This window comes from Zalophus californianus, chromosome 8, assembly GCF_009762305.2.
Source record: "Zalophus californianus isolate mZalCal1 chromosome 8, mZalCal1.pri.v2, whole genome shotgun sequence".
Lineage (NCBI taxonomy): Eukaryota > Metazoa > Chordata > Mammalia > Carnivora > Otariidae > Zalophus > Zalophus californianus.
This window is the reverse complement of record NC_045602.1, coordinates 27654142-27674394: the sequence shown is the minus strand read 5'-3', so window position 1 is coordinate 27674394 and position 20253 is coordinate 27654142. Positions and strand designations below refer to the sequence as shown.

The 20253-nt window shown below is 39.1% G+C and overlaps 1 protein-coding gene across 9 annotated transcripts in view; it reads right to left on the bottom strand.

Annotated features, from left to right (window-relative positions):
- Positions 1–20253, bottom strand: part of RASGRP3 (RAS guanyl releasing protein 3) — a 110572-nt gene that overhangs the window by 45872 nt on the left and 44447 nt on the right. For 6 of the 9 annotated variants that reach the window (XM_027621806.2, XM_027621805.2, XM_027621808.2 and 3 more), the window contains one exon: positions 703–777. The exons of the other annotated variants lie outside the window; for them this stretch is intronic. The gene's annotated coding sequence lies outside the window, so the exon portion shown is untranslated. The remainder of the gene's footprint in view (positions 1–702; positions 778–20253) is intronic. 9 annotated transcript variants of the gene reach the window in all.

The following is a 20253-nucleotide window of genomic DNA, read 5'->3' as shown; positions in this document are numbered from 1 at the left end:
GTTGTTAAGGCTTGCCTATTAGATCAATTTCTGGGCATTGTCTAGAACAATTGTGTACTATGCCCTCTGCTTAGCTTTTAAGCATTTTATCACTGGCTCTATTGTCTGAAGATGAATAACCATTATTATTAGAGCAAGCTTGGCATTTTAGGGACTCACTGGTACCAAATACTGAACGGAAGTCAATAACCAGCTCAGAGCTCATTCCACAAGGCCCCCTTGTAGTTTGGGCTAACAATTAAGTAACAAGGTTAAGCTGCATTGTATTTATTTTTTCTTGGTTACTGATATATACTATTGGCAACCAAATGAACATATTTACAGCTATCTGACATGAGTTAAATGAGAAATGAGAATATTGAAGAAGCTCTAGTAATAAATATGAAATTCCAAAGTCCATCTGAGGAGGTATTTTCCTAGCATTTGGCTGAAGCTAAACACAGAAGAGAACCAATATATACACATATTAGACATTTGCAATCAGATGGTTTCCAGATGGACACATTCAACTCCATGGAAATGTTATGACCTACTATGGCAACTCTAGTGTTCAAATGGTAAATAATATCCCAAAATAAGATTCAGAACTAGAAAATATTTAGCTTAGAAGTTAAAATTTTAAGCCTTGGGAAAACAGTTTTTGTTTTCTTCAGCATTATATTCATCAGAATCTTGTCTGTGGCACTAATGCTTGGGAAGGACCTGGTTCCAAATCGCTTGAAATGAAGTCACGTCCCCTTGTTCATTTACTCCAGAGTGAGCTTGATGATGATGATGCTGTTGGTGGAGGAGAAGAAGGAAGAGGTCATTGTTTTGAATGCTGTCTGTGCCATCATCGTGCTGAGTGCTTTACCCATTTAACTCTGGGAAGCCAGTATTCTCCCCAGAAATCTAGCAACAAATAAAACACAGCTTAAGCTTGTTACTTAATTGTTACCAAAAAAGTGCAAGGAAGCCACATGGGATGAGCTCTGAGCCGGTTATTGACTTCTGTTCCGTACTTGGTACCAGCACTGACATGGTCGTGCCTATATGTGCCCACCAGGAGCAAGAAGACATTTTCAGTAACTGGCATGAGTAAATAAAACTCTTAAGGATCCACCCACTGGAGCCAGAGAACAATCTCAGGGGTTAGAATCTACACAAAGGAGGCTCTAAGAAAATGAAGATACTATACAGAAAGCCTCTAAGAAACAAAAGAATATGAACAGAAGGCACAGCCTGCAGTATAATCTCTCTCTAACCTACCATCCTTCTGTGCTGGGGGTGGAAGCTGCTATCTTTGAAAACACCAGGAAAGCATTTTAAAACCTGAGTTCTAAGTTGTTTCATAGGAATGCAGCAAGAAGCACTAACATAATGAAGAACTGACTTCAAAAGTATCTCCATGCTCACAGAAAGGCATTTGTTTGGTTGAGAAAAAAAAAGAAAGGCCAATGATGATTGAATATCTACTAAATATTAAGTGCTATGATATGGGCTGGAGATGTAAAGAGCTCATTTAAGGAGCCTACATCCCATTGCAGTTTACAGATTATAAACTAATTATTATAAAACAACAAGCCCATTAAGTCCAATGCCAGAGAAACATGCCCTGGGTGTTATGGGGGCACAAAAGTGGGATAAAATTTAACCAAAGAGAGCTGGGAAGGCTTCCTGAAAAGGAGACATCTGAGAATATTAAGTTTTATGGGTCACAAAACTAGAATAGAAAATACCAGCTAAATTCAGTGGTGTCGGACAGCAAAGCAGCCAGAAATATCTGAGCTTGATTCTAGAATTGGGCAAGAGATTGATATCATAAACTGTTATCAAGAAACTTATCCCCACGGGAAAAAAGAACACATATAAGACAATACTTAGAACAAGAGCTAATGACAGTAAAATGATTGGGATGCACTGAGTTCTGAACTGTCATTGGATTTTTTAAAAAGTATAAGTAAATGGATACACTATGAAAAGCATGGAAACTGTACAATGCTGCTTTATTAGTATTAACTTTATTATCCAGTTTTACTATTGACGGTGATAAGATTTTTTAGATTTTATTTATTTAAATTCAATTAATTAACATATAGTGTATTACTAGTTTCAGAGGTAGAGTTCAGTGATTCAGCAGTCTCATATACTACCCAGTGCTCACTACATCACATACCCTCCCCAATGTCCATCACCCAGTTACCCCCTCCCTCCACCCCCATCCCCTCCAGCAACGCTCAGTTTGTTTCCTATGATTGCGTCCCTCATGGTTTTCTCCTTCTCTGATTTCATCTTGTTTTATTTTTCCCTCCCTTCCCCTCTGATCCTGTTTTGTTTCTTAAATTCCACGTATCAGTAAGATCATTGTTTCTCTGATTGACTTATTTCGCTTAACATAATACCCTTTAGTTTCATCCATGTCATTGTAAATGGCAAGATTTCATTTTTTGATGGCTGAGCAATATTCCATTACACACACACACACACACACACACACACACACACACACACACACCACATCTTCTTTATCCATTCATCTGCTGATGGACACCTGGGCTCTTTCCATAGTTTGGCTATTGTGGACATTGCTGCTATAAACATTGGGGTGCAGGTGCCCCTTCAGATCACTACATTTGTATCTTTGGGGTAAATACCCGCTAGTGCAATTGCTGGGTCTTAGGGTAGCTCTATTTTCAACTTTTTGAGAAACCTGCATACCGTTTTCCAGAGTGGCTGCACCAGCTTGCATTCCCACCAACAGTGTAGGAGGGTTCCCGTGTCTCTGCATCCTCACCAATACCTGTCGTGTTCCTGACTTGCTAATTTTAGCCATTCTGACTGGTGTGAGGTGGTATCTCATTGTGGTTTTGATTTGGATTTCCCTGATGCCGAGTGATGTGGAGCATTTTTTTCATGTGTCTGTTGGCCATTTGGATGTCTTCTTTGCAGAAATGTCTGTTCACGTCTTCTGCCCATTTCTTGATTCGATTATTTGTTCTTTGAGTGTTGAGTTTGATAAATTCTTTATAGATTTTGGATACTAGCCTTTTATCCAATTATCTTCTCCCATTCTGTCGGATGTATCTTGTTTTGTTGAGACAGTGATAAGCTTTAAAAGCTAAATTTCTTACACTATTCTGGTGCTAACTTTTGTATACATAAATAGGCCCACTTGGGAATGTAATATTCATTTCTCCTTTTTAAGTGAAACTGTGTGTGTTATCATCTAAATGAAAACTTTTTCTTCTATTTAGAAACCAGTATGTTCATGGTACTCTTTTGTGGGATGGTAAAGTCTCAGTTTTAAAACACGTCTCTATCAGGGATTTGGGGCTAGACCTTTTCTTGAAAACAATTAAAAGTAAAGCACAGGGACCAAAAAAATGTTTTTGAAATTATTTCCGTACTGTCAATTAAATGTATATAGCCTGAAGGTTATAATTAGAAGACTCCACTTAATGACTTTGTCCATTCTCTCTGATTTCACATGTTTTTCCTACAGCAAATGTTTCTTCCTTTCTCTAAAAGGAAAACAAATCTCAAGAGGTAGTGATATCTCTCTTCTTATTTAAGGCATTAACTAAATTCACCTTACTCCTGAAAAGAAATCCCTGTATATACCAACAAAAGAGAAAATATTAGTGACTAATAAATGTCAGTAGTGTCTTAGGTCCCTATTTAACTTCTCTAAGGCTTGCTTTCATCATCCCTAACATGAGAGAAACAATATTACTCTGTCTTCTTCATCAGAACAAAAAAAGCTCTCTTAAAGTTTTAAGAGCACAAAACCCAATGAAAAAAAAAGGGGAAGTCCTAAAATTACAAAATGTTTCCAACTATATTTGTAAAGTGGTTATTTGGAATTTAGAGTATATTTCCCCACTAGAACATTATACATGGATTAATAGCATATTACATACAGAGGATAAGGAGGTTGGTGGGCATCTATCAAAATGCTGAAAAGAACTTTTGGAATTCTCATGGAGTTTAGAGGTTGATGGTACTAATTTTTAATATGCCGAATTACCCTTCGGAAATTGTGTAACTGCTAGAAACATGAATCAGATGGGTTTATTAGAGGATCTAGAGAGACACAGGAAGAGGAAAAAAAAAGGGAGAGGGTGGTTCCTTCTCACAAAGTAACTATGAAGGAGTTGGAGGAGGCAAATGACTGAAAATAAGAGTTTTGTTGATACAGCTATAAAAAAGGGAGAATTAATGAATTGGAGTTAAATTGTTAGCAGTTTAAGTAAACAAGAGGTATCTTTCCTGGCCAAAACCAGAAACAAACAAAAAACACCAGTTCCCCACTGGCCAACTCTCTTCTCTCTCCCATCCTTGACGGCCAAGTAGAATTTGCTGGATTGGCTCCATCCCCTCTTCAGACCGCCCAAATCAAGCTCTGTCCAGTTCTCCCCTCACTCCCCACTCCCACACTTCACTAAAACTACTCTGGCGGCATCACCACATTTGTGCTAAGGCTTGGCAGCCTTGTGTTACCTCTTGGCCACACTCCCTCTGACATTCTTCCCTTGGATGGTTTTCCTGGCAACTTCTCTTCCCTGGTTTTCCTCCTGTGCCTCTGGTCACACCTTCTCAGTCACACACAGACTCCTCTCCTGCTGCTGGGGGTCCACAAGTATCTGTGCCTGGACTTTTCTTCTCACCTCAGATTCTCCATGGTTAACTCATCCACAACCATGGCTTCAACTACTACTTCCATGTCAGTAACTCCAAATCAAACTGAGGCCAGCTGCATGGTGTACCATAGAGAGCCAAGAGTGGGGGCTGCCACTTAATACTGGGTGCCTTTGGGAAAGTTTTATTTTACTTGAGGGTAGGTTTTCATACCTTACCATCATACATTGCTAATGGAGATATGAAATGATGTGTCCACTTTGGAAAACAATTTGGAAGTTCCTCAAAAACTTAAACATAGAGTTACCATATGATTCAGCAAATTCACCCCTAGGTAGATAGATCCCTGAAAGAACTGAAAACTTATGTCCACACAAAAGCTTGTACATAACTGTTCAGCAGTATTATTCATAATAGCCCAAAAGTTGAAACAACCCAAATGTCCATGAACTGATAAATAGATGGATAAAATAAAGTATATCTATATGATGGAATTTCATTCAGCCATAAAAAGTAATACAGCACTGATACATCCTGCAACATGGGTACACCTTGAAAAACCTGATGCTAAGTGAGAAAAGCCAGACCCCCCCCCTGCAAAAAAAGCCATTTTGTGTAATTCCATTTAGATGAAATGTCCAGAAGAGGCAAAGACTATACTCATGACCTAGACTCTACTCACAGAGATAAAAAGTAAATTAGTGGCTTCCAAGGACTGAGGGGAGGGAGGCAAAGGAGTAACTACAATGAGTTGAGGGTTTCTTTTTGGGGTGATGAAAATGTTCTGAGGTTTGAGAGTGGCAGTTGTGGTACAACCTTGTGAGTAAACTAAAAATCACTAAGCTATACACTTTAAAGGGACATATTCCAATAGCCTGTGAATTATTTCCACTAAAATTTTTTTTAAAGATTTTATTTATTTATTTGAGAGAGAGAGAGAATGAGAGATAGAGAGCATGAGAGGGAAGAGGGTCAGAGGGAGAAGCAGACTCCCTGCTGAGCAGGGAGCCCGACGTGGGACTCGATCCCGGGACTCCAGGATCATGACCTGAGCCGAAGGCAGTCGCTTAACCAACTGAGCCACCCAGGCATCCCTCCACTAAAATTTTTTGATTACTTAAAAAAATATGTCCTCTTTACCCTCCTAAACTTTTGTTCCTATATCTCCTTCCTTGATGCATGGCTCCGTCTACCTCCCCGTATTCCATGCCAGAAATGAGACCTCCTAGTGCCATTCCTCCATATCCAAGTCTGATCATCTACCTCCCAAATGCTTCTCAAATGGGTCCACCCCTCTTCCTCTCCACTGCCACTCCTGGGTATTTGGAGATGGGGCCTTTGGGAGATAATGAAGTCATGAAGGTACTTTGTTGCTAAAGCTGCCCAGTCTTTGGTATGCTTGTTACAGCAGCCTGAACTGACCAGGACATCATGCTTTGTACATTTTTTTTTTTTTTTTTAGCATGCTTTCCTTCCCCTCAATATGTCTGTTTGGCAATCACATACTCACTTCTTAAATGCCTACTTGAATTCTTCTCCTCCCTCCCAGGTCCTCCAGGCAGATTTCTGGCACTCAGTGTACTGACTTGTGTGAGGCTTTCAGGATTTATGTTACCGAATGGTTCTGTCTCCTCGGTAGTTTCTTAAGAACCAGTGTCTTTTGTCTTTCTAGCTCTTAACCGAGAAGTACGTCTGATATCTGCATGTGGTTATCTTGCTCTGCCATCTTATTCTTCCCACATGCTCTGCAGACTTTAAATTTGTTTCTCTTCCACTTTTTTCCTCCAATCTTATTTTTGTCTTGATTTTTTTTATTTTATTGAATGAATTTACTCCTCTTATATGAACATGCCCCTGATGGAATTTCAAGACATGCTTCCAGATTTTTATTACAGATTTATGTTATAGGGAATAAAATTACACTGAATACTTCTTCCAGTCATTTTATCATTTGTTTAATAAACAGTTATTTCTGTGCCAGACAATGTGATTAACACCATGGCAGAGGTACAAGATTATATCAGGCACAGATTGTGATCTCAGAGGCCTTAGAATCTAAAGGAGGGGGAGCACAAAATAAACAGAAATGACGATACAGGGCATTATGAAAGAGTCACGAGAGAAGTGAAAACTTCTGACTCATAGAGTCGAGCTGTGACCTTAAAGCATGAGTGGGGTTGCACTGAGTGGAGAAAAGGAGAAACCACATGCAAAGGAAAGGACACTGAAAAAGGCAGAGAGCTGTGGAGAAGCAGGAATACTAACAGAATGGGGAGCTCTGAAAACTGGAATTAAAGAATCTATATGATCATTCTTTCATTCAACAAACATTGAGAGGGGAGACAGGGCTACCATGTTGTAAGGAGCAGAACTAAAAGCCACTGTGAAGGTCCATGTGATTTAATCCAACACAGCCCTTTGCTGTGGGTTTGTGCAGGCTTGACACATTTCAGTCACTTAATGAGTTCTGAGCACAGCTCGACTGATGGGTAAGAGTCTGGACTCTAGAGCCAGACCACTGGGACCAAATTGGACTCTTGTGCTTTCTAGTATGTGGCCTTGGGCACTTTATGTAGTCTTACTGTGTCTCTGTACCTATATACCTCGATAGTGATAGGATCTATGTTGTAGGGTTGTTACAAGAATTAAATAAGTTAGACGAAATCAGAGAAGGAGACAAACTGTAAGAGACTCAATCTCAGGAAACAAACTGAGGGTTGCTGGAGTGGTGGGGGGTGGGAGGGATGGGGTGGCTGGGTGATAGACATTGGGGAGGGTATGTGCTATGGTGAGTGCTGTGAATTGTGTAAGACTGATGAATCACAGACCTGTACCCCTGAAATAAATAATACATTATATGTTAATAAAAAGTTTTTAAAAATTAATTTTAAAAAAACAAAACTTTGTTTTATAAATAAAACATCTATAAAATCTACAAATAAAATACTTCAAAGAAAAAAAAGAATTAAATGAGTTAACAAAGGTTAAGGGCTTATTAACTGGAACATAGTACATTCTTGGTAAGTGTTAGCTACTATTATTTATTTTCTTCCTGGTAAATTACCAAAAAGTGTCTTCTACCTATGGAATAAAATGATTTGTATTTATATCATGTCTCTCAAAGTTATAAGCCCCATAAATTGACCTACATATACTCACTTTGCAGAAGAAAGAAATAAGAGAGAAAGAAACAAAGAAACCAGGAGGAAAGGCAGCATAGGCTGGAAATTTGAGTTATGAAGTGAGAACTAATTTAAATCCCATTTCTACTAACTGTGCTTTAGGCCCCCATTTCCTTAAATAAAGATTCCATAATTAGCTTCTTACTATGTAGTATTCACTATTTTGGGAGGACAAAGTAGCTGCCTCTAGACATATAACTCAACCTATTCATACTCACCTATTTATATATATACATATAATTAATATATATATACATATACATAAAGTATATATACTTTATATATAATAATATGTTAAAGATTTTATTTTTTTATTTGCCAGAGAGAGAGAGGAAACATAAGCAGGGGAGTGGGAGAGGGAGAAGCAGGCTCCCCGCTGAGCAAGGAGCCCGAAGCAGGACTCGATCCCAGGACCCTGGGATCATGACCTGAGCCAAAGGCAGACACTTAATGACTGAGCCACTCAGGCGTCCCTCAACTATTCATATTTTTATCGATCGGTTACAATCTATTTTTTAAAGAAACATCTATCAAGCATATAGGTACTTAAGGGGATACACAGACAGTACATGTCCCCAAAGAAGTTAAAGAGGAGGAGATTTTAGTAGATTCATATAGCAATCCCAGCAGTATTTCATGTGTACGAAAGAGTCATGAATAGGATCCAAGTCTTGAAACTGCAATCATTTTTCTCCAGCATGGGAATAAATGCATATTAGGTTATTAATATCCATAAAAACAATTCTTGAGAGTAGAAATCACACAAAAACATTTCCACCAAAAGTTCTGCTGATGAATCTACTAGTCACAATAAGGATGTTGAAGAGTTGAAATAGTAAGTGAAACTGAGCTGGGCACTAAATTTAGAATGAGAACCTCATCAACTTCTGTGGTAATTTGTGGGGATTTCATAAGTCCCCATGTTCACATAGTTTTAAACCCTCACCAATCTTTATCTCACCACAATATCTCATTTTCAGTAACTTTTTTCAACACCTTTAATTTCTAGTCCAGGAACCACGGCATGTATTTATTTATTTATTTATTTATTTATTTATTTATTTATTTATTTAGCTCTCTTAGCATGCTTCAACTATTAATCACATAAAACCTGAAAGGATTTACCAAGCATGGTGGTAAAAAGATACTTCCTCACTACTAAATACAATGCTGATTATTTTTTGCCTTCTTAAAAGAGAAAAATACAAATGAAAATGTTTAAACCTCTCATTAACTTATTATTCTGCAGTAATATTTGGTTTGGGCAATAAAGGGGAAAAAAGCTACCATAAAACATCAATGACTGGGGAAAGAAAATACTGGAATATCTCAAACGGTGTCTATACTGAAAAATGAAGGAACACTCAAGACCCAAACTGTGTTACCTTCAGGAATCTAAAGCAATGTAAATGGAGCCCAAGTTTTATAAAATTGTTTTTGGTTCTCAGCCATTCTAGTTATTTTTTTTCCCCAAAATTTAGTTTTGCTTTTGGGTAAGAGAGTCTTGACTTTGGTAATGTGCTGTCTACACGATGCCAAACATCTCTTTTATAAAAGCTAGCAAATTGTTTATGTCATCTAGATGTCTCCAAATCTCCACATCTTTGTTGTAATATGGAGCAATCTGAATCACCCCAATGAGTTTTTATTGAGAACTATGTTCACAGCAAGATGACTCAACAGATGCCATATGCTTGACATCAGCAAGATCTCGCGTAGGTGTTCTTGTGGGTCCTAATACAAAATCATACCTTCCATAAAATCCAAGAAATTGGCTCTGATGCCATAGAAATTAAATGTAAAAGTACAGTGGCTGCTTAAACATTATATCGTTCTCAAATGCCCTTTTGACGTTTTTATCTGAGAATGCCTATTTAAAGACATACAAATACTGAACCACAAGTCTTTTTCTTTTTTTTTTAAGATTTTATCTATTTGACAGAGACAGTGAGAGAGCATAAGCAGAGAGGAGGGGCAGAGGGAGAGGGAGAAGCAGGCTCCCTGTCAAGCAAGGAGCCCAATGTGGGGCTCGATCCCAGGACCCTGGGATAATGACCTGAGCCGAAGGCAGACGGTTAACCGACTGAGCCATCCAGGTGCCCCTGAACCAGAAGTCTTAAGTTCTTTTCTCCAAATTGAAGATGGTGCAAAATAAGGTCTTCCTCACTCAGCATCCACAGATTATAAAACAGTGACCTCCTGGACAGAGATCTGCCCCATAGATGTATTTCTTTTTCTTTTTTTTGTTAGGCCCACACAGGTTTGGCTCTCACGAAGTTTCAAAAATTTTGCATTATTTGCAACATGTACAAATCCAGACTTTCACTTTTTACAATTCCAGTTTTCTAGATTCTTTTAAAGATTTATTTATTTGAGAGAGAGAGCATGAGCGGGGGCGGGGGGGAAGCAGGACCCTGGGATCATGACCTGAGCTGAATGCAAATGCATAACTGACTGAGCCACCCAGGCACCCCAGTTTTCTAGATTCTTATGGAAAAATCAGATCTGCCCCATGAGGTAACATCTGGCTGGAGCTGAGTAGCAACTGTCTTCTAATTCCTCAAAGTTCCCACTACCCTCTGTTGTTTCCCCAACTGAGGCCAAGGGTCATTGCCATTTATCACCCCACTATGGGCCTTTTCTTTCTAGTAGATTTAAGAGGAAAGTGAAATATCACTTGTTCTAGGTAGGGAGATAATTTCCTGCAGACATTTGCATTTGGGAGCCCCTACCTCAGACACATCAGACTGCCTACTGACATCACAGATGCTAAGCAAAAGCTAAGGAGGACTCTTCGGTTGGGCAGATCTTAAGAATGTTACTATTCGTGGATTAAACAAAGAAGAATCACAACTACTATGCCTTCTGGCATATTTTCATTTACAAAGTAGGTTCGAATTACAAGACAAACTTCACCTCGTGCCCAAACAAGAAAGCAAGTTTAAGGATTTCTAGAGCATTTGTCAAGCTTGCTTTGGCTAATAAATTATTATTTATTTCCATTTACAATATGTTTAAAATGTCTATATTACCTCCAAGTTTTGCAATTCCCCCAGATTTCTGTGCTTTCTTTTGCAGAAAAGCTCTCATAATCAACAAAATAGATGTCCACTAATGATTCCCAAAGAGCATGGGACTTGGTGCAAACGCCCTCTCAACACTTTACTTTGTAGATTCTGGAAAGATTAAGGGAAAACAGAATGTATACTGGGATATTTATATAAAAATATGTAACTACTCATGCTGAGAGGCAAAGACATTTTTAGATTCCTCACGTTATAGTGAGTATCCAGTTTCACTCTCTCCCACTTCCTCTCTATGTTGCTTTGGATACGTTGACTACAACTATTAACAGCTTACTCCTCCATGTCAGATTTGAGTAATCCACAGGTACTCATCACTGTGGGCTTTTCAGGATAACTTCCTGTGAATAATTCCCAGCACTTAGATCATGAGTCACTTGGGTAACTAGCGATTATACAAGTTGAGCTGGTATTCTTCCTTTGTTGTTATCGCTCTAAAAGGAGAAACCAGAAACCAGGGAAGGGTTATTTACTGGTCAGTGCAGCTGCAAGGACTGGTCTCTGAACACCTGATCTCATCAGCTTGCTCATTCAAGTCTTCTGATAGTACTTGTTTTTTGTTTGTTTGTTTACTCGGAGAAACTCTGTCGTTCTAACAGAGAAAGAGATTGTGGTAGAGGAGAGACAGCGAACATTTCTACTTTTCAAGGGGACCTTTTATTCTCTAGGTAAAACTACCTCACTTTATAAAGGAGAGCCCTGGGGCCAAAAAGATTACATAATTTACCCAAGTTTAAACAGAGAGTTTGTGGAAGAAAGGGAAATATACCACCATGGTGAGCGTCCAGAGAATCCAGCCTCATTGTGGGGTCGCTGGGACATAAAAAGTACATGTGTCAGAAAGCTGATTTTGAACTAACTTAGACTTGGAAAATGTAGAAGCTATCTGCTGTCTGCTCAGAATTTCTGCTCAGCAGTCTAATTTTAAGGGAATTTGGCTCTTTGACTTTGCAAATATGATTCCTATCCCATCATCTCCCTTTGTAAAAATATTTTTTTTTTTTTTTTTTGCATTCTGGGGTCTAATATGATAATGAAGGTTTTAGCAAGAGGCTAAAATCCCTGGTTGGTGGGTACTGGGCATCTGAAAGCAGTTCTGGGTACTTTTGAGCAGGACAAAGATGTATTTGTTGGTGACGGTGAGCTTGAGAAGGTGAAACCTTGGAACTCAAAATGGTCCTGACACAAAGAGCTGGCTCTCTGGCTCTGATGCTTGCATCCTAAACCCTGTCCTATCATTTATTCCTGTCACAGGTAACTCCACGTATTTTGCTGGTTAACTTTGGTCACTCAAACTTTGACTTCTCGTTTTAAGTCAATTAACTTTGCTCACTCAGACTTTGACTTCTCGTTTTAAGTCTTCCAGAAAAGACCTGCACATGCTCCCTGCCCCCAGTCTAAACTACAACATCACCAGGCTTTGAGACTCTGCCCTCTCTCTCCTAGGTCTGGGACCAAATAGTCCATAAATTACAGTTCCTATTATCCTCACCCACAACTTCTACCCACGTCAGGCAGTGGCAGCATTTTCAAGAGGGATAAGGCTGGATTTTTAAGGAGCAAATGGCTCCCACGTTCTCAGCAGTTTTTCTCTGGCTTGGGTAGCTCTAATCTTAATTGGAGAGAGACCTCTCTACTTTACAAAATGGGATTATTGTGTTCTGGAGGATACCTGCCTCTTATTAAATGCTTGAAAGAAATTCAAGGAGGCCCTGGATTCAGAGGGACAACCTTGCCAGTGAAATGAAGGAGAATCTACAAAAGAAGTCCACACCCAGCCTGAGAACACATCATCCTTCTGCATGACCTTCATACTTTGCTCGGTCAGTGGGGACTCATGAAGCCTGGGGCAGAAAGAGAGAGCCAGGCAGAGTGCTGCCAGCTGGTCCTTTCCCTGTTCTCCCAGGCTCCCATACACCACTGCCCCCTGCCCCAAGGTGGTTCTTCCACACGCAGGGAAGTTGCTCACTGCGGAGTCCCCCTTCCCAATACCCACTCCTTCAAAGCACAGCTACTTTAGGGGACACGGCAGTTTTTAGAGTAGGCTGATATTAGTCTGCTCCAGTTGCTATACTAAGGTATCACAGACTGGGTGGCATAAATAACAGAAATTTCTCAGAGTTCTAGAAGCTAGGAAGCCCAAGATCAAGGTGCTGGCCAATTTCGTTCCTGGTGAGACTCTTCCTGGCTCGCACTCTTCTTGCTGTGTTCTCACATGGTGGAGAGAGAGAGAGCGAGCTCTGGTGTCTTCTTCTCTTCTTATATGGGTTCCAGCCCTACTTGATGAGGGTCTTACTTTTATGACCTCATGTAAGCTTAATTACCTCTGTACAGGCCCTATTTCTCAATTCAGTTACATGGAGAGTTGGAGCTATGACTTAGGAATTTGGGGAGGGACACAATTCAGTGCACAGCAAGACTCTTAACCAAGAATCAGAGATTTGTAAGGCCCCAGCACCATATGCAGAATGGTGTGTGTTTGTGCCCATGAGCTTCTTTTTTTTTTTTTTTTAAGATTTATTTAAATTTAAGATTTATTTGACAGAGAGAGAGAGAACACAAGCAGGGGGAGGAGAGGGAGAAGCAGGTTCCCCGCTGAGCAGGGACCCCGATGCAGGGCTCGATCCTGACCTGACCTGAGATCATGACCTGAACCGGAGGCAGATGCTTAACTGACCGAGCCAACCAGGTGCCCCCCAACGACCTTCTTTCTGGGGAGAGGGTCCATAGCCTTCCTCACAGTCTCAAAGGGGTCTGTGATCAATAAAAGTTTAGGAACCACTATTTAAACCTACAAAGACTGATTGCCTCAGAAGATTTCAGAAGAAGACAAAGGAAAGTCAGTATTCCTTGAGGTTCTACCATCTAATGTCATTTTTTATATATTAAAACAAATGGACTTGCCCAATGCAAAAGGAGAGGAAAAAACAACATCATTCCCTGATTCCTACCAACAGCTTTTTAGGGTCACAAAAATTTGAGATACTGAAATGTTTCCCCCTCCCAAGAGTCTATGTGCAACCTTAGACTGAACATCCAATTTAAAAACAACTTAAGAACAATGTAAGCTTGCTTGCTTTCCTTCTTCCTTTTTTCTTTCTTTCCTTTTTTTTCTCCCCCCCGAGACATCTGTGATGCTGTCAGGGTCTAGAGATGCTAACCCCACTCCTCCCAGTGAAGTTGCTTTCTTCGCCACTTCGTTCAGAACCTTGGCCAGACACCATCAGGTGAGGTGGGGTGGATACTGTGCTGTGTGGTCCACCAGCTTGGATGGCACTTCCCACAGGGCAGAGCAGCCAAGAGGAAGGCTCCAAGGGTACAGAGACAATGATGTAAGTCCAGCCACTTCATAAAAACACTGTCAAATGGTGTCCTTTCAAATAGGGCTTATAACAAAGAAGCCCAATGACATTTTGTTGACCCACAAACCACAAGAGTTCAGACATTAGTGCAATGCAGTTCTCAGACTAAGTAACTGATAATACATGTAATCTCTGCACCATCTCGAATGGGACTTTGTGCCTATCTAAAGTCTTTCTTCAAAAGACATTACAGAGCAACGATCTAACTTCACCCTACAAAACAATTCTGAAAAAAAGAGTTAATAGTATTATTTCTATATTATAAATAAATAGGAACACAAAGAAATTAAGTAAATTTTCAATTAGCTACTCAATCAACTTATCAATCAACAAGCATATTAAAAATTAACTTTACTCTTTTTGGGGGGGGTGAGGGGCAGAGGGAGAGGGAGAGACAGAATCTTAAATAGGCTCAACGCCCAGCATGAAGCCCAACGTTGGGCTCAATCTCACAACCCTGAGATCATGACGTGAGCTGAAATCAAGAGTCAGATGCTTAAACAACTGAGCCACCCAGGCACTCCTTTTCTCTTTTCTAAATGATGTTTAACTATTATCTTTGAATCTACTTAAGAGTATGATTCAAACAGCAAAAGGATCTGATTCTTATCTCATCAGGAAAAAGTGTCTGTTTTAGGCTCAGTATCCAAATAGTCCTTTATTGACTAAACAAATACTGAACACAATACCGCTACCTTCCAGACATTATGACAGGACCTGGGCACTCAGCCGTGAACCAAAGAGACCAGATCCCTGCCCAACGGAGTGAACAGTTTAGTGAGGGAAACCAACATCAGACAAGTAGACAAGCTGATATACAATTACAAGTCGTTATAAGAGCAATGAATGAAAACCCACACAGGATGCTAAGATAGAGAATGACAAGAGGGATTATTTTAGGTGAGTAGCAGGGAAAGATCTCTTTGAAGTGTTGGAACTTGGAGATTAATGAGAGATGTGAGAGAATGAAAGGCCTGAAGAACTGTCAGGATTACAATCTCATTTACTGAGTTAGGGAAGATTGACAGGGCAGAGGGAAAGGTACACTGGGAGAAATTTATAGTTGTACTTAAGAGGTGCTAAGGTTGAGTTGCCTGTGAACTCCCAGGTGCAGGTCTCAAGATGCAGTTAATTCATCCAAACGTGGAAAGATCAGAGATGGAATTTAATTTTGAGAATTATCCCTATGTAAATAGCATCTAAAGCTACAGAAATGAAATCGCTTGGAAAGAAAGCATAAAGAGAAAGGACAAGAGAGCCCACACTTTACGCCTTGGGCATTCCAACATCCAGCGGTCAGAGAAAGGAGGTGAAGCAGCAGAGTGTTATGAGGAGTTGCCAGAGAGGCAGAAGGAAAATGTAAAGCATGTTGTGCCATGAGGCCAAGAGAAGAACATGCTCATGGAAGCTGAAACTGTGTGTTGAATGCTACTAAGAGGGGTCAAACAAGAGAAGGATGGGAAGCTATCTGCTTTTTAAATTTTTGCTACAAGGAGGTCACTGGTAACCTTGACAAGAGCAGCTTTAATGGAGCTGTGGGCAGAAGCCAGGTTGGTGTGAGCTGACGAGTAAGTGGGAGATAAAGAAACAAAGACAGCATGTGTAGAATATGAGTTTAATGACTGTCTAGAATGGAAGAGAAATTGGCAGAGGATGTGGGGATCAAGGGATATTTTTATAAGATGAGAGCTGCTGAAACATTCCTGTACCCTGATGGCGATGATCTTACAGAGAGGAAGAAGTTAAAGAATCAGAAGGAGGAAGGAGTAACCAAGGGGATGAACACCTGATGTAACATGGATGAAGAAAGGAGAACATGGTTGCAAACCCAGATAGAGTATACATAATTAGTGAGGGGAAGATGAAGGAGAAGAATCTAAATCAGAGACATAATTATCAGGTTGGCAGCTGGAGTTTATCTAATCCAACTGCTTCTGATACTCTCAGTTCTCCTTCCTGAGATTTTGAAGAGGAAAGAAGCAAGCAGAGAAATGAGCTCCCCAAGTCCCAGAGGGAGAAGTCCCAGGATGAACTGTCCTATGACTTGGGATCTAATGATCCCTTTCCCTGCCTGTTCAACAGTATGGCGCTAATTCCCTTGAATATTTTTCTAGTCATCAAGTATCTGTATTCTTGCCTGCCAACATGTGATGCTCTTAGATACCAAAGAGTGCTGTCGACTTGTGTTGTAAACCACTCAGTTCGGCTTCCTGTGGACCTTAGTCTGAAAGACTTGTCATTTTACATCTTGTTTTTGCCCAGGTGCCCAAATACTAATGAATAGTATTTCATTAAGGGTACTGGGTCATCACCAGTTACTACTGTTCAACAGCAACCATGAGATGAAATGGCTCGTGTAAATCATCTAGTGTTTTCAAGGCACACGAGAGTAAGATTTGTAACTGACACATACTGATCAGGATTTCTCAACCTCAGTACTATAGATACTTCGACTGGATAATTCTTCATTGTGGGGGTCTGTTCCATGTCCTGCAGGATGTTTGGCAGCATCCTTGGCCTCTATCCACTAGGTGCCGGTAGTACTCCACCCCCAACCCCAGTAGGAACAGCCCAAACTGTCTCCAGACTTTGCCAAATGTCCCCGGAGGGTAAAATTACTCCTCCTCCCCCCCCTCCCCACGGTAAAAACCACTGAAACAGGCTGGTGTCCTAATATCAAAATGGAAACTGAAAAAGCCAATTAAATACCTAAATTTCTTTCTAGTATCAGAATGTCTCCTTTTTGTGTAAGGAAACACGGGGCTATTTGAACTTTTCAGTCTTCAAATGAATCCTAGATGTCTTCATCGGCAATAAGCATTTGAAAAAAATGCACCTTCTAGACATCATCTCAGCTTGATTTTTAATTATTGAGCCAATCGGTGGGTTTTAACATGTCAGAATTTGACTTAATTTACAACATTTCAAAGCTTTCTATGTCTAAGCTTGTTTATCACTCTACTAACTGACATATTTTGGCCCTTGTTTTATTCATGTGCTAATCATTTTCAGTTTTATTTTATTTTTGCTGTTCTCATAAGCTGCATTTAATCTTTCTGGAGAATATCAGAGGATTTATGAACATAGGCATTTTTTTCACAATATGTGAATAAAGGGTTCTCTTTTGTGAGAATAGTTTACCTTCTCTCCTCTTGCCCACGTGCTGGCTCCTCTTGAGTAATCTCAGGATGACTCTGTATAGAATGCATTGCCTCTCCTACAGTTTTTCCTTATAAACGATCCACTCTGTTATTCTGTTCTTCAGAGTTGTTACAGGCAGGGAGTGATGCTCAGTGTGAAACTACCAGAGGTGATTTGTTCTCATACCTGCTCAGTTGCTTACTGGCAGAGAGCTTATGCTTCTGGGAGTCAGTTTCTTCACATTCAAATTCAATTAACCTTTATTGAGAAGCATCAGTTTTGCCAAGTCAATACTTGACATTGCCTCAAAAGCTGTTTTGTGGTAGGGTATGGTTGCTCCATATGGCAACAACTTTTGAGGATCAAGAAATTCTCAAACAGCTTCTCATTTTCATAAATAACCCAGTAAGAATCAGCTATGAATTGTGTTAATCCCTCTTGAATCACAGCCTTTCCTTTTGGCAAAATAAATGTATAGATTTAATCTCTCTTGTGTAAAATACAAATTTTGCATAAACAAATATTGAACTCCAGTTAAAAATATGTATGAAGAAGTATTTAGAAATGAAGTGCACTGCTGTCTGCAACTTATTGTGGGGGAAAAAAAGATGAACCAATGGATGGATAGAAGAATGGATACGTGAATAGATGTGAAAAAGCAAACATGGTAAATTGTTAATGATAAAATTGAATGGGTGGGTATATGGATATTCACTATACAATTCTTTCAAGTTTTTTTGTTTGTTTGAACATTTTCATCATAAAGTGTGAAAAAATTCCTTCCATTATTTTAAATTCACATCTTTAAAACCTTCAGTGTTTGGGGATTTGATGAATAAGTCATGTTCATTAGCCTTTATGATTTTATAACTATTATCAGATGTAAACTAAAGAGGTCTCAGTCATCATTCTGTCCAAGTGGCTCCTCTATCCCCTTGAACATTTTAGATGTTACTCTGGATGTTTCCTAACTTTTTTTGTTTTGTTTTGTTTCCTAACTTTTGTTAATGACTTTCTTAAGATGGGACAATCTAAATTACTTCAAATGTTCCAAGTCTGAAAGTTTTATTTGAGGGTAATAGGAAGATATTTTTTGGATTTGTTTCCAAACATCTCTGGCTAATGAAAAAACAGGCTAAACTGCTTTTCAAAAAATCCCTATACTATATCAGTTATTGGCATATTTATATTCTGCTTATGCAGGTTAGAACCTCCAAATTTTCCTTAACTTCCTTCTCCCCTTCACCCCCATATCTAATTGATCTCCAGAATTACCAATTTACTTCTTAAGGATTCTGAAAATTCTTCCCTTTTCTCCATCACTATTGACTTGGTTCAAACCCATCTCTGGAATCTTCTATTCGTTTGGTATTTTTTCCTATTAAACTTATTCCCCTCACTGCTTCCAGAGTTTTCTTTCCAGATTACAAATATATTATATCACTTCTTTACTTGACAAGCTATAAAGCAGTTATGAATTATTAATTATTTTAGATGTATTAATGACATCATGGGTTTTTCAAAAGAGAACTTATCTTTTAGAAATACATACCAAAATATTTACAAGTGGAATGATTAAAAGTCTGAGACTTGTGTCAAAACTAATATGGGAACAAGAGATCATTTGTGGGGATAGAAACGAAACAAGATCGTCCACTAAAAATTGTTAGAGTCAGGTAATGAATACATGGGGGCTCATTATATCATTCTGTCTACTTTTGTATATGTTGGAAATTTTCTATAATAAAAAGATTTTTTAAAAACTTTCAATGGTCCTCAAAAACATCTAAATGCTTCAGAAGGGCACACACTACCCTTAGCCATCAGAACCGCCTTATCTTTGAGCCTTTTCTCCAGTTCCTCCTTTCACATGTACCCTCTGATTAAGCTCTACCAAACTACCTATTCTTCATGGAAAGAAGACTTTCAAAATATGGTTTTTTCTCCTTGAACAATGATTATTTATCCTTTATACCCAGTTCAAATGTCACCAGTCCTAGGGAACCTTCTTTGACTCACCCAGATATACAGTCCTCTCCTTTTCTCCAAAAACTTTCTTCTATAAAATTCTACACAAGCCTCTTTTATCGACCAAATATTTGTGTGTCATGATTGTCACAACAATTTTTTAAAATATTTGTATGCTTAACTAGATGGTAATATCCTGTAGGGTAAAGTCTGTGCCATTATTCATGTTAGTGTAATAAGCAACACAACACATATGTTTAAAAATACTTGCCGAATGAATTGTATGAAAATATATTTTGGGCCTTTTTTTCCTCTTACTTTTGTTACATAAATGTAAATTCTGGCTTCCAACATAAGAAGTCTCATAAACTAGACCATGCTTACTGAAGTTTTGATAACTTTTGGTTGAGTAAAATTTCCAAATCTAAGGATTAAAACTCAAAACAGTTTTTCAAACATATTAGCATCTCTAATACGAGAGAATATTCCACATAGTTGCAGTTTTATGCATACACATTTCTCAGTCATCCTTATAGCCAAAAAGATAAAACCTCAATTCTTACACAATAAAACCACCATGACTGGCTTAAGTCAACCAAAGTTCCTGCAGCTTCCAAGAGAGGGTGAAGGAACTATTTCTTCTAAAACCCAGAGAATTAAAATAGCATATGTTCTACTGGTCCTGCTTCAAGGTCTGCTTCACCCTTTTATCTATTTGTAATCATGGCCCCAAGAAACAATTTATTAAGTGAGTATGATTGCCTCTTTTGATGCCAATATTATGTTACTTCTTATAAAAACCAAATAAAATTTAAAGCAAACTGTCATTGCTGGTTAATCAGCCAGATCCTTCAGTCATGATCTTTTTTATACCTGTCATCATCTGAGATAGTGTCACGA